The following is a 14,628-nucleotide window of genomic DNA, read 5'->3' on the forward strand; positions in this document are numbered from 1 at the left end:
TATTCACAAAGCTATCCTTTCACAATATTATTATCATTATTGAATAATGATAAACTGAATAATATACATGTCCTTTTGTTGATGATAACAAAATTGATAAATTGAAACAATAGCTAGAGCACATACTGAATATCAATGAATGTTTAAAATAAAGTTAGATTTTTAACACAGGTAGTAGGCTATGATTATAAATGCTACTATGCAAAGCAAATCAAGCAGCCTACATCTGATTGAGTCGCAAGATAGTCAGTAACCAATAGGCTATAGTGCATGTAAGTATAGTAAAATTCACATCAGGCTTAATTAAGCATATTGTAAATATAGAGAAAGGCCTCCTTGGACCAATTAATAGTTCTGTTGTAATGACTGAAGTGCATATTGTCTATTGCATACTGGCTCAAACAGGTACAATAGGTCTACCCCATGAATATACACTGTACTTAAACTACAACACCACCTGCTCGAAAGGCAACAAGTCAAATTTTCCTGATATTTATAAGCTCAATTAGCATATTTACAACTATTAATCATTGTTCTCAGAGAGTTTCCATGCATATGCATCTGCCATCATCATCACTGATTAAAATCTTACAGTAAGTGTTGTAGACTGGTCTTCCAGTCCTGCTCACTTTAGCAATACATTTCTCCACCCCATTTGCTGGACAAATATTTTGTTTTGGTATCACGAAATGGAAGTTTGCAAGTTAAGAACCCGAGATATATTTGCTGCCCTTCTCTTTTGTAGAAGCAATCAGAGTTGTGTTGCCCTTTGTTGGAAGTATTGACTGTCACATGCAACAGGATCTTCCGAGCGCTAAGTATTTATAAGGGATGCTAATGTGAATGGCACGCAGAAGAACACAAAAGCCTTTCAGTGCTCAAATATTGATTTTCATTTAGTTTAATACCTCAAGAGCTTAAAGAACAAGTTATATGGTGTAGTTCAAGTTAAATTAAAAATATATCATATTCAGATTACAGTTAAATTATTCTTGTTAGATGGAACTAACATTACTACGGAAGCCCATTTCGCCACCCAAAAAAAATATATATATGTGGAAGATTTTACATTGTACATGGTCCACACAATATCTATTTTTTTCAACTTGGTATCTCATAATTGCACTTTACAGTCTTATTATTTCAATTTACTATTTCATTATTTTGAATTTTTTTTTTTTGGGGGGGGGGGGGGTGACCACACACAGTTGTCACCGGCACACTAACAGCCTAAACTTTGGAGGGAAAAATAGTGGCTATACCTGGGCAGTGCTGAAAATTAAATTATAAATATTTGTCCCTTTGTTTGTATTCTCTGAATGTTGAGGGCAACGTTATCTCAGAATTAACTGACAGTGAATGCAATGCAAGAACACCAGTATTGAACCAATATGTCTGATGTTCTGCAAGGAAAGACCCACAATAATAAATAAACTGATAAGGATTTTTTTTTGTGTGAAGCGCTATTAAAATACATATTGTGATGCTTCCACTTCACTTAAAATCTGTGTATACCTGTTATTGCAAAACCACAGGTGACCTTTGATAATTTAGAGAGTGGAAGCAGAGGTAGAGGTATAGAAAAGTATGCACATAAGTGATCAACAAATATTGGTTAATAACATCTATTTGATGTTGTGCAGGTCAATGTGAATTTCATTGGGAATACAGAAACACGAAAAAAGTACTTAAAAAATTAAAACCTCATTTATGAAATTGCAATCCTGACCTGTGTCTGACCTTCAAAAAGGCAACATGACTGTATTAATTTGTTTTATTTCCTCAATCACCCATACAGATCTCTAGAAAAAATAAGAAAATTGTGTATCAAGGGACACAGGCACACCAAAAGATTCAATGAGCAGCTAAAGCAAAAACATTTTAAATCGTCTGAGAATTTGTGAATGGAAAATGATTTAGCACACTTGGCAATGAAACAAGCCCTCATTCCACAGCTATAAGAGAGGGTATTACTACCCTTTTGCAGACAGAGAGAGAGAGAGAAAAAAAAAAAAAAAAATTGAATCTCTTCAGCAGACCTAGCCTGTAGATAGCAGGAAGACCAGGGGGGTGATCAAATTTGGAGCGCTGGGAGCTCATTTCAAGGTCGTACTAATCTCAGAGCTAGGTTCCCTACCCGTGGTAGTGAGAGGAGGGAATTATAAACGCTGAGTGCCTGGGAGATAAGCTTCTCAGAAACAATACGCACCTTTGAACCACAGGGAGACTGCATGCGTGAGGCATAAAGCCTGAAAACAGCAGTGTTTCCCCGTATTATGAAAAAAAAAAGCTTTAATTCAGACAAGAAGTTATTGCAGTGCAAAACATTTCTTAGAGCACAGCCGAGACAATAAAATGTAATTTAGCAGCTTTTCCTGGATAAATGCTGTGTTATTTTAACCATGTAAGGTGGTAGTGGTGTTGTGGGGGGGCTTATACCATAAACTGTGGGATACCATACTACTGCGTAATCTGCTCATCAGATTCCAGACTGGCACCTATTGCCAGCGAAGCAAAACAACATCACGGCAGCATTCTATTCTATTAACAGCAATGGTGAAAGGCAGATTCAGGGTTACATTTGAGGTAATAACATTGTCGTTCTCTGATTGCTTGGTAGAGTAGCTAAGGAATACCTGAAAGTTCCTAGCACACAACTCGCCAGAACAGAAGCCAGATATCCTCCCTCAGTCAAATGCTACTGAAAGCTACCAGCCACTGAGCAGTAATCAAGGAAAAGCTGTTACAATCAAGACACGGGAGTACAGCACAACACCACAGTGCACACACCAGCAAATGAGAGGAAGACGAGATGGTATCAGCTTGGCTGCTCAATTGCTGACAAAACTGGCAAAGCCTCCTGCATTCAGTTTATAAACAGAAAACTCTCGTTCCTGACAAGGAAATCACCCCTGAAAAACAACAGCTGAAAAAAACATGTCTGTATACTAACCTGCCTTTATCAGTTCCCCAGTCCCATATCTCTAGTCATTCGCTGCATTCCACAGCTTGGAAATTCCTGTTGTCCATTCTCTGAGGTCACTAATAAAGCCAAACAGCAGGCGTAACTCCCATCAATCATAAGCCACTCACTGATAGAGCGTATGTTAGGAGACCTACTGATGTAAGCTAGTCACCAGAGAAAATACCCAGTCGTGACGCATATCCAGGAACAAAAATAGCTATAGGGCCCCCAGAGGGATTATACAACAGCCCACATTTAGAGACACTTCCAGCAGCCCGGCCGGTAGTTGATTCGCTGTTTTTTCTCTGGTGGCTGCAGAGGGTTTACACAGTAGTTTACATTTTCCTAAGCAGACATGACCACAAATAGAAGGGTCGACTGAAAGGCATCAGTTTGAAGAAATTACAGGCTTCTCTGTAAAATCTGACACAGCTTGACATGAACTGTTGCAGAACCACTGTCTAGTGGTGAAGAAGGTTTCCTGCACTTGCTTTGAGGGTTGTCCAACAAGTGCAGGGGATAACATCAATGTAACACCCCACACCCCCAGCTCCCTAAAAATAGTTCACAAGTTTAATACTAACAAAACCTCTTAGAGATGTGCTACCCCTTTCCCAATCCCAACCCCTGCTTTCAGTGCAATGACCTGATTTGCATCCTGCCCTTTCAATGCTCTGCCCGCACACTTAATGTGACATTATATTAGGATGCATTACTGCACAGACCTTTCAAAATGATCTTCCGATAAACCCAGCAGAGCTCAATGTCTCAACCAGAATATAAGCTGAATGTGTATGTATGTATTTATACATGTGTGCATGCATGTCTGTTCATGTGTGTATGTGTGAGACTATTTATGGCAGTGTAGGCAGAAAAACTGCTTAAAATCAAGTATGAACTAATGAATGAAACTCAAGTAAATTTTAAATGGAAAAGAAAAAATCAGGCTTTATATAGCATTTGAACAGAAGCTGCAAAAAGCTCTTCAGATAAATTAATTGCATACCAACAAATACAAAATAAATACAGAGACATTTCACATTTCCTTGAAAAGCATGTTTTGACCAAATTATTAGAGGATGGTTTCTATACTCCAAAGGAAGATAATTCTATTTTACCTTACTCTGCATCAAAAATGTGTAGTTTCTTTCCTAACTATAGGGTCCAATTAAAACACCAAAAATCTTAACCTCACTTATCAATGACAGTAATGTAAGCCGAGTACATTGTGCTGCCAGAGTGGAGGCACTGTTTGTAGGACAGAAAGGATTGACAGAGGGCTCAATATTTGGTCTGTGAAATGTTCTTTTACACTGTCCAAAATATATTGCCCACATTTCAATAGTAATGTTGGCTAACGAGCAGCAAATCATGGTCTAATTATGTGTGGTACACATACTCCAACAATGTATCAATGTGTGAAGCAGCTGTTTAACTTGCACTGATGCATAACTGAACAGTTTCAATCATGTATTCAGGTTTTTTATCAGTCCTCCATGAAGATGTTTCCAATGTTTAATTGTTGCTTTATGTATTGTGAAATGTACCCAAATGAAAACAATAAAAAATGGTCAATTAGGTTCTTGGGTTTAGCACTATTCTTGATTTGGATTGTGTTTCTCAACGCTTTTAAGACACTGGAAATCAGTTCAGGTAAGAATACAGGTAGAATTACTTTTCAAACGTTTGAGGCCAGGATATTATTTCCAACATACACGCATACATACACATCATTACAATATGCAGACACCTTTATCCAAGATAATGTATATGGTATATACAACACGAATATACAATATTCTATTTAACATGATTCTAAAATTAATCATACAAGTATATACATTACTGTATTGAGGTATGGGCCTTCACCATAAAATGTAAATAGTGCAATATACAGTGGGGGAAAAAAGTATTTGATCACCTGCTGATTTTGTACGTTTGCCCACTGACAAAGAAATGATCAGCCTATAATTTTAATGGTAGGTGTATTTTAACAGTGAGAGACAGAATAACAACAAAAAAATCCAGAAAAATGCATTTCAAAAAAGTTATGAATTGATTTGCATGTTAATGAGGGAAATAAGTATTTGACCCCTTCGACTTAGTATTTGGTGGCAAAACCCTTGCTGGCAATCAAAGAGGTCAGACGTTTCTTTGCAGCTCCTCTCCAAGTCATTAAGGTTTCGAGGCTGACGTTTAGCAACTCAAACCTTCAGCTCCCTCCACAGATTTTCTATGGGATTAAGGTCTGGAGACTGGCTAGGCCACTCCAGGACCTTAATGTGCTTCTTCTTGAGCCACTCCTTTGTTGCCTTGGCTGTGTGTTTTGGGTCATTGTCATGCTGGAATACCCATCCACGACCCATTTTCAATGCCCTGGCTGAGGGAAGGAGGTTCTCACCCAAGATTTGATGGTACATGGCCCCGTCCATCATCCCTTTGATGCGGTGCAGTTGTCCTGTCCCCTTAGCAGAAAAACACCCCCAAAGCATAATGTTTCCACCTCCATGTTTGACGGTGGGGATGGTGTTCTTGGGGTCATTCCTCCTCCTCCAAACACAGCGAGTTGAGATGATGCCAAAGAGCTTGATTTTGGTCTCATCTGACCACAACACTTTCACCCAGTTCTCCTTTGAATCATTCAGATGTTGGCAAACTTCAGACGGGCCTGTACATGTGCTTTCTTGAGCAGGGGGACCTTGTGGGTGTTGCAGGATTTCAGTCCTTCACGGCGTAGTGTGTTACCAATTGTTTTCTTGGTGACTATGGTCCCAGCTGCCTTGAGATCATTAACAAGATCCTCCCGTGTAGTTCTGGGCTGATTCCTCACCATTCTCATGATCATTGAAACTCCACGAGGTGAGATCTTGCATGGAGCCCCAGACCGAGGGAGACTGACAGTTATTTTGTGTTTCTTCCATTTGCGAATAATCGCACCAACTGTTGTCACCTTCTCACCAAGCTGCTTGGTGATGGTCTTGTAGCCCATTCCAGCCTTGTGTAGGTCTACAATCTTGTCCCTGACAACCTTGGACAGCTCTTTGGTCTTGGCCGTGTTGGAGAGTTTGGAATCTGATTGATTGATTGCTTCTGTGGACAGGTGTCTTTTATACAGGTAACGAGCTGAGATTAGGAGCACTCCCTTTAAGAGAATGCTCCTAATCTCAGCTTGTTACCTGTATAAAAGACACCTGGGAGCCAGAAATCTTGTTGATTGATAGGGGATCAAATACTTATTTCCCTCATTAACGTGCAAACCAATTTATAACTTTTTTGAAATGCGTTTTTCTGGATTATTTTGCTGTTATTCTGTCTCTCACTGTTAAAATACACCTACCATTAAAATTATAGACTGATCATTTCTTTGTCAGTGGGCAAACATACAAGATCAGCAGGGGATCAAATACTTTTTTCCCCTCACTGTACATTAAAATATCCTAATACATAGTGCCTTAATATTCACTGTTCTATTCATCTACCAGATGATGGAAGTAACATAGTGCGTGTACATATATAGATCTATAGCTTAGGTTAGTGGAAATTGTTCTGTGGATTTATATTGATGTAGACATGCTGAAACATACAAACTAAACACTGTGTTCATGGAGACTGAATCATGTCTCTGGAGCAAGCTTGAGGCACACATGCCGCTCAGGGGAAAAAGATTAAAACTCTGCTTTCAGTGCTGTTCCTTCAAGGCAGAAAAAACAAGTTGATACTTTCCGGTGTAACACCTAGCAGACATCAATAGTATGATTACTCAAAAAAAGAAAAAAAAAACATGGGAGAACAAATGTGGTCCTTTTAAAATAAAATCTATCTATTGATTTACTTGTTATGTTAGCTACCAATATCAGTCCCTATACATATATACAGTACATGCGGTGGCCTTCAAGGAACAAGAGTTGCCGGGAAAGGCTTCTGTGGGCTATCACTGTGGGAAATATTACAAAGAAATTCAGATGTTGACCGGAGAATTTTATCCCCTCCATTACCTCTTTATTGCATCAATATTTAATTATAAGTACTGCTTAAAGTATCCTATTCCCCTAGTGCTTCTATGAAAACTTTGATATCTTTATTGAAGTGTTTTCATATTAATAACCTTAAAAACCCTACAGCAATAAAGCCTTTCTCCTGTGGTGATACATTAAGTAGTCATTATTACACGCTTCTATTTCAAATTCTGTAATTTTATGATGATGATGATGATTCAATTTTGTACAACATGTATTAAGGTATGAGGGACATGTTGCCACCTAGATACACCGATTATAATTACTTAGCATACGCTAACTTCCTTCCAACAAATGTACTGTACATAACTAGGGGAGTAAAAACATGATAAACTTTCCCTGTACTCTATTCACTAAATATACTAATTCAGTTATTTTATTAAATGTCTTTATTTTTTAACACCCACATATCCAATTACCTGTATGCTGTATAGCCTACATATTATTATGTAATGTAACTGCTTAGCTGATTGCTGGAAGAAATATATAAATTGGCATCACACAATCCTATTGATGAAGCACTGGCCAGGATGACAATAGGTACCATAAGTACCATGTAATTTGAGAAGTCTTGGGAGAGTTTTTTTTTTTAATATATTTTGTATTTTATGCAGTGAACCAACTTCAGTAATTGAGGATAATACATTGGGGTACAAGGGGCTACCTTGGAAGAAACGGAAAAGAAGATTCTGCAAGAGAACCATCAAAGAACCTACTCCCCTATCCTCGTTTCTGGATTAACATGAAACAAAGCATATTGGAAAGCAGAGGATGGAAAATTCCTACAATCACATTTTGGACAAGAATAAGTAAGGCACAGGAGCATCAAAGTAGTTATGATGGTGGTTTGACTGAAAGCAAATAACAACACTGAGGTCTTTTTCTAATGTTTAGATTCAAGTTTAGTACCAAAAAAAACTATTCTGTAAATGCAAAATGTGCAACTAATTAAATAATTGGAGCAGAACAAATTGGAGCACAACCTGTTTCTGCTTTGAACATTGCAATGTGTTTCTATCATCAGAATGAGAATTCTCAGGGATTTGTCTCCCCCAGAGCCAAATCTCACTCTTGCAGGATAGTCCCAACTCTATCCAAACTGGAATGGACCACACCTGACACCACAGTCCAGAGAGAATAGAAAGAAAAAGGGAAATCATCAGGAAGACAGCTGTCTTCTTAGAAATATAATCATGCATAAGCAGTAAACAATTACATGGTTTGTGGGTAATGAATTGGGAACCTGTACTGACCTGTACTGATTGGCTCAAAAGCTGGGTAGTCTTTTTTTTCTATAAGAAATATATAAATATATAGAAACTTATATATGTTTTATGTTTTTATATGTTTCTCCTCCACAGCCAGCATTCCATGTTTTGCTTGGAAGCATTATGTGCATCTCATAGTTATTTATTTATTTTTATTTAATCTAAGTTGATCATGGATTTTTTTTTTTATTGTACAGAATGTGAATAGTTTTTTTATGTTTGTGTTTTATGTAGTATATGGTTTAAATCAATTTATTTTAAAAAATTAAGTCCTGAATCCTACAGGCATCTAACAAACACTGGATGTTGTACACTCTCCTGACAATCAAATATTCAATTGTAAAGTCACATTGTTGGGGGGGGGGGGGGGGGGAGTTGTTTATGCATTAAGTGACTAAAGCTAAAGCTCTTTTTCCATTATAAGTATTTCCCTCTTGATTGGATTAACATGCCCTTAAAAATAGCTTTCCTTCATGACAACCAATTCACATGTATCAAATATACTGAATGGTGGACTACAGTTGTAATGAAAGACAGTCTTTATTAGAAACCTTGTTTTATGTTTCATAACTGGAAGCAGCATGTTAAAGTCAGAGCAGATTTGACCTCATAACCCTTCTGGTCCTTCCAGAGACATCATCGGGGGGTCTGTTTCACAGCAGGCCTTTAAGGAGTACAAAGCAGTCTGACATACCACAAGCGAATGAACATCAAAACAGTCACTCAATGGTGACATGAAAGCAAGCTGTCGTGCAACAAAGACAATTGCTTATTGGCGTGTGCACGAGAGATTTCACTTCATGCAAATGACATAACCATGTCACTGGTTACGTAACCTGTACCGTTTTCTGCTAATAATCTCTTAACTGTTCCTAATTCTTTCCACGAAACCTTTCACTGTCTGGGAGATGATGTGGTTGCTTCTTAGAATGGCCCCCGCAGCTACACTCTGGGACAGTAAGTCTCAAAGTTCTCATGTTGCTTGTGGCACCTGTTTCCCCAGTGGCAAGATCGAACGGTCAAAGTGGCAAACACCAGGTCCCCATGGCCATTTTCCTTCCCCAACAGTGTCAAATTACACCAGCCACCCAGTCAAGCAGTACCAATTTTAGACTTGGCAGTGACTCAGATCAACTGGCTTACTCTGGGAATGAACACCAGGGGCTTCCCAAACAGAAGACCCCCACTGTGTTTTTAGCATCACCCCAAAACTTACAGTACGGTAAAAGACTTATAAGACTTTCACTGGAAGAATCACTAGGTCAAAATAGTTTAAATTATCTGCCGATTTACATTTGTGGGTGTCGGACAGAAAAAAAAAAGGAAAAGGGTAGTTTATATTCTAAATCTCTGCATGAAATGACCTCTGCCATGAGTGTAATGATTGGAAAACTGTCAAGTTTAAGAGGATGGCCGGATTTGTTATCTTTTTATTTTTTCTCCAACAGAAGAACAAATCAAAGTACCTTTATATGAGGCTCCATAGAACAGGTACACAGTTTCACTTTACAGTGCATTCCCTATCTGTTATGTGGTCTTCAGTCACTCAGGAATAGCCTTGAAATGGCTGATACTGGATGAATAATAAAAGGTCAAGCTGCCTGCCTCCATCTATAAATATAATGGTCTGCCCCATGTATGAACACAGCCAGCCATCTCCGCTATCTCAGGCATACAGCTCAGACTAGCTAAAAAATGAAGCTAACTGCATGTGATTTAATACCTCAAATTCGTGTCCACAATGAACTTTAAAACAGCTTCAAGCTGTGTGCTGTGGGTGAAAATAGTATAGTAACTACAAGAAGGAGACTGATCAGAGAGCCTACAAACAGGGCAATGGCAATTTAGCAAGAGATATAGGCTATGACCAAGACTGGTCAAAGTGTGCATGTGACATCCCAAGCACTCCACAAATCTTCCATTGTATGGTACTCAAGAAAGTCCAATTTGAATCCCGTTCAAATATGCAAAAAAGTTCTGTAGCCAGAATTGGTCTGACGAAACTTAAATTGAACTTTTAGGCCTAAATGCAAAGCTTTAAGTTTGGAGCAAACCAAACACACCACATCTCCTGAACATCATCCCTACAGTGAAGCATGCTGGTGGCAGCGTCATGTTATGGAAATGTTTCTCATCGGCAGGGACTGTGGAACTGCCGACTGTGGAACAGGACAGAAGGGAAAATTAATGGAGAAAAGTATAGAAAACTCCTTGAGAAAAACCTGCTGCCCACTGCAAGACAACTGAAACTGGATCAGAAGTTCACCTTTCAGCATAATAACGACCCGAAGCCCACAATCAAAACTACACTGGATAGACTAAGAAACAAAAAGGTAAATATCAGAGCCCTGACCTAAATCCATTGGAAATGTGAGGCTTGACTTGAAGATTGCTGTCCATCAACAATCCCCAAGGAACTATATAATATGGAAAAAATAAATCAATTAATTCTTGAACATATATTGAACTCTATTTCTTCTGAAATGCAATTAATAACAACACAAAACTGATTAGAGAATATTCAATGTAGATGTAGGAAAATCTAATTGGGGCTTTCTCTTACATAACCTGCAGTCACGAAACAGCCAAGCAAACATCCATTATATTATCTTATTCCTTGTTTTGAGAGAAATGCTGACTCACCTAAAACGACCCCTTTGATTTTAATATCATTTAAAAACTAATACACACCCTGTATGTATTTGCTACAAGGACTCAAATAACAAGTTCTGTCAGTAGAATGTTTTTCCTTAAATACCATAATCATTTAAATACAATTATATACATAACTATCAAAAGGGTGTCTCTTTTTAAGGAAATGCCTATTCTCTGTCAATCCACATTCGCACTGAAACAATTGCCGGCAAGGTCTGTGTGAATGGGTCATTACCGGCATATCGTTGCCGGCAATTATCCGGCAAGAGTCCTATTCGATTTGCCGGCAACGTGTCTGTGAATGTAGCCGGAATATGATTGCCGGCAAATTCAGCGTCAAGTCCTTGCGTGTCGACGCAGTGTGTCAGCTAACTGCCCTAACCAATCAGAATAGGGGCGCATTTTTGAGACCACAACACAAGGTTAACCCACCTTTAAACAACCAGTGGTATCCTTTTTAAGACCGTAACAAGAAACCGACCGTGTTGTTAGAAATGGCGGAGGTTGAAAATAATAGTCGCATTCATTCTGAGTGTGGTTGATGAACCTGGCGTATGTATTGCTAACTTTTGTCACACCTGTCATAAGTTATGTACCAATAAATCATACAAAAGATATCTCTATACAGGCAAACGTGTCACCCCCTCACACTGGGTTTGTTTGCTTTGAAACAATGTATCAGTCATTCTGCTGCTGTTCACTTGTCTTGTGTACAAACTGCTCAGTTCGTAACTCGGGTTCGTTTTCGTGATTCACTTCCGTGTTTTCTCAGGACTCCGATCATATTGCAATATAGTGAGCTCGGTTGCTTTTGTATTAATAAAACACCAGATATTTACATTTTACATGATCAATGCCATTTCTTATGCATTATTTACTGTGTATTTCATATGCTCGTGTGTACATTGCGCTACCAAATGGTGATTATTTTGCCTATATAAAAATATACAATAACAGTAGTGTGACGTCCCCTATATCCATCTCTGAGTATTTTACTGCTGCTGCCATATCTTTAAATGGGGAAATGATCGCACTTGTACAGACACATCCAGAGTGCGGGTCCGGGTCTCCTCTCCGGATCCACGGGCTTCCTTCTGTAGCGTCTCGTTCCCATGGCCACAGCGTTCGTCGGCAATCTGTTCTCTGTGTGAATGGGTCCTTGCCGGCAATTTTCCGGCATTCAAAGCCAGTATGAATGTAGTTCACTTATGGCCTTCAGAATCAAACATGTAGGTCAGCTTTGTATAGACAAAGGATCACCATGACATCATTGTAAATGCCAGTATCTCTGCTACAGAAGGAAGAGAAATGATGTTCCCATATTCACTAGTAGCAGTATCCAAAGGGAGACACTGCAAGAACATAACCAGTGTCTACACATTGTTAAGCTTCACGAGACAGAGGTCTGAAAACTGAAGATAATTCCACATAATCCAATGCAGTAACAGAAACATGGCAACTGAATCTCTCCCTCCTGCTTTACATATTTTCGAAATTAAGAAGTAGAGGTATATTATGGAAAATATAGTGGCCAACATGGCTTTTGAGTTGCGATTGATTTCACAATTTTTATTATGGTAAATTTGAAAAGACTATTAGAAATCTAATTCCAAAAGTTGTTTTTACAAGTTTTTTTTAAATGTTGATTATGTGTCTATAGGTTGACACTTCTACACAAAAACAAAATCTAGATAAATTATATTTTGTTGTGCATCTGTGTACTTACTGACTTTTTTTTGTTTGTTTACTATGAGTTTCATCTGCTGCTTAGTAATACACAAAATTACATTCTGATTGAGAATTTCTATTCATTTAGATTGACTGTTTTTATCCTTTACAAATGTTCCAAGAATGACTGCCATGCGTCGCATAAGAGACGGTTCATATATAGCACAAACCGTGACAACCCCTCTGAAACTGCTTGAGTCGCATCATTTTTTTACATCACTTTGGTCAGCTTGATGTTGTGAGGTCTGAAACCAACAGAGAAACCTAATGTCCAAACAAAATTCTGCTCCTTAATAAACGAAAGAGCTGGTAAAATATCAGTAGAAAACCTGCATTCTGCATAGATTAGATTACATTATATAACAGTTATATAAGCCATCTAACACTGAATTCTCTTTCTGTGATGCTATGCGAAATAGCTAATTAAGTGATGCATAGTGAGAAAAACAGTGCTAGGAAAATTACTAAATTTAGGACCTCGAGTCAATCCAGCAAACAGAACCTACAATATTAAAGGAAGCGCAATAGAAAAGCTGTAACAAAGCAGTGAACAACCAGTGGTATCCTTTTAACTGAAGACATATACTCAGAATGGCATAATTCAGGGAAGATGTGTATGATAACAAAGAAATAAGCCAGAGGTATTAAAGGTTAGCTTTGGAATGTGCCTCTACAAGGTGACATGTTCTAGAGAAACAGTAAGCCTTCTGCAATCATATAATACATTAGCATTAAAGTTTTAAGCACGATACATGGAAAGGAGAGAATCAATATCTGATGCCACTGTGTGGTAAGAAGACAAAAAACACTATAGGCTCCATTTCTAAAGCATGAGAAAAGGAAGGTTGAAAACTAGTTTATAAAGAACAGTTAGTGGAGAGCTAGTTGGTCCAGTAGTTAAGCTTAAGTACTCCAAAACAAGCTTCCAGGTTGACTCAACCATGTCCAAGTTACTCTAACCCCTTGTTTTGTGTAATATGAATGGGACATAAAATGGAGATCATGTTGTAAATTGTTTTTTTTTTCCTGCATGTTTAGCCTTTTATCTCTGGAAGTTGTTTTGAATAACAGTGTTGGCTAAATGACTGAGAGATGAGAGAAAGAAAGAGAGAAAGCCTGAAGGAAAATGCAAGAAAAACAGGCAACAATATGCAATCTGGTTGCCAGGCAGCTTTGCTAAGCAATCGAGGCAGTTGAGATACTAGCCTGAAGCGATCACATCATTGGAGAATATACTTTTAAATTATGTCTTACAAATCATTCAAAGATAGATACAGCAAATAATACTTTTTTTAAGGTTCACAATACTTTATACAGAGCAATGATATTTATTTGTTTGGTATAAGAATATTTAATTCTATTTTTGTTTCCTATTTTTTTTCCAACAGAAATGCACCTGGACAAAAGCGTTAAAAGGCATATCTGAATTGCACGTTTTCCCTCAAACTGTCATAAAATGTTGTTCTGCAATATGAGATCAAGACGAGTTCATTTTTAAGTAATTATTTGTATTTTAAACTAGCTCTAAGCACTCAAGCATCAATATGTACTGCTTTGATAAAGTATAATTTTCAAGGGAAAACAGAAATATGAAAATTTAATTGAGACCAAATGCATAGTTCCCATGGACACAAAAATATATATAAAGCTGTTTTGCATTACTCTTTGTGATGCATAGTATCACTGCTGTCGGAACCACTGCTTCCTCTGGCAAGGATGAACATGGGGAAAGATTTTTTCAGCAATCACTAGGATAAAGTTTATCATCTTACAGAGAAACAATAAGATAATCATAAATTGTACCTGGTTCTGTGAGAAATATAGAAAATGCTATTTCATTTTAGTGCTTTACTTAAAAAATATCTTCATTGCTAAATATAGCAATTGTATCCCTATAGTACATCAGAAAAGTCAAGGAAGTAATGACTCAAGGGGAACACACAGTACTATTTCTGCCCACTCTAAAATAAGTGAGGTGGGCTGAAGTCTGGAGATG

General features: G+C 37.9%; 1 protein-coding gene across 4 annotated transcripts in view; it reads right to left on the reverse strand.

The window, feature by feature from the left end:
* Positions 1–14,628, reverse strand: part of hivep2a (HIVEP zinc finger 2a) — a 92,446-nt gene that overhangs the window by 55,262 nt on the left and 22,556 nt on the right. Inside the window, exon 1 of one of the 4 annotated variants that reach the window (XM_066702514.1) lies at positions 2,954–3,189. The exons of the other annotated variants lie outside the window; for them this stretch is intronic. The gene's annotated coding sequence lies outside the window, so the exon portion shown is untranslated. Of the gene's footprint in view, positions 1–2,953; positions 3,190–14,628 lie in introns of those variants that run through there. 4 annotated transcript variants of the gene reach the window in all.

Source organism: Amia ocellicauda, chromosome 1 (genome assembly GCF_036373705.1).
Source record: "Amia ocellicauda isolate fAmiCal2 chromosome 1, fAmiCal2.hap1, whole genome shotgun sequence".
In the NCBI taxonomy this organism is placed as follows: Eukaryota; Metazoa; Chordata; class Actinopteri; order Amiiformes; family Amiidae; genus Amia; species Amia ocellicauda.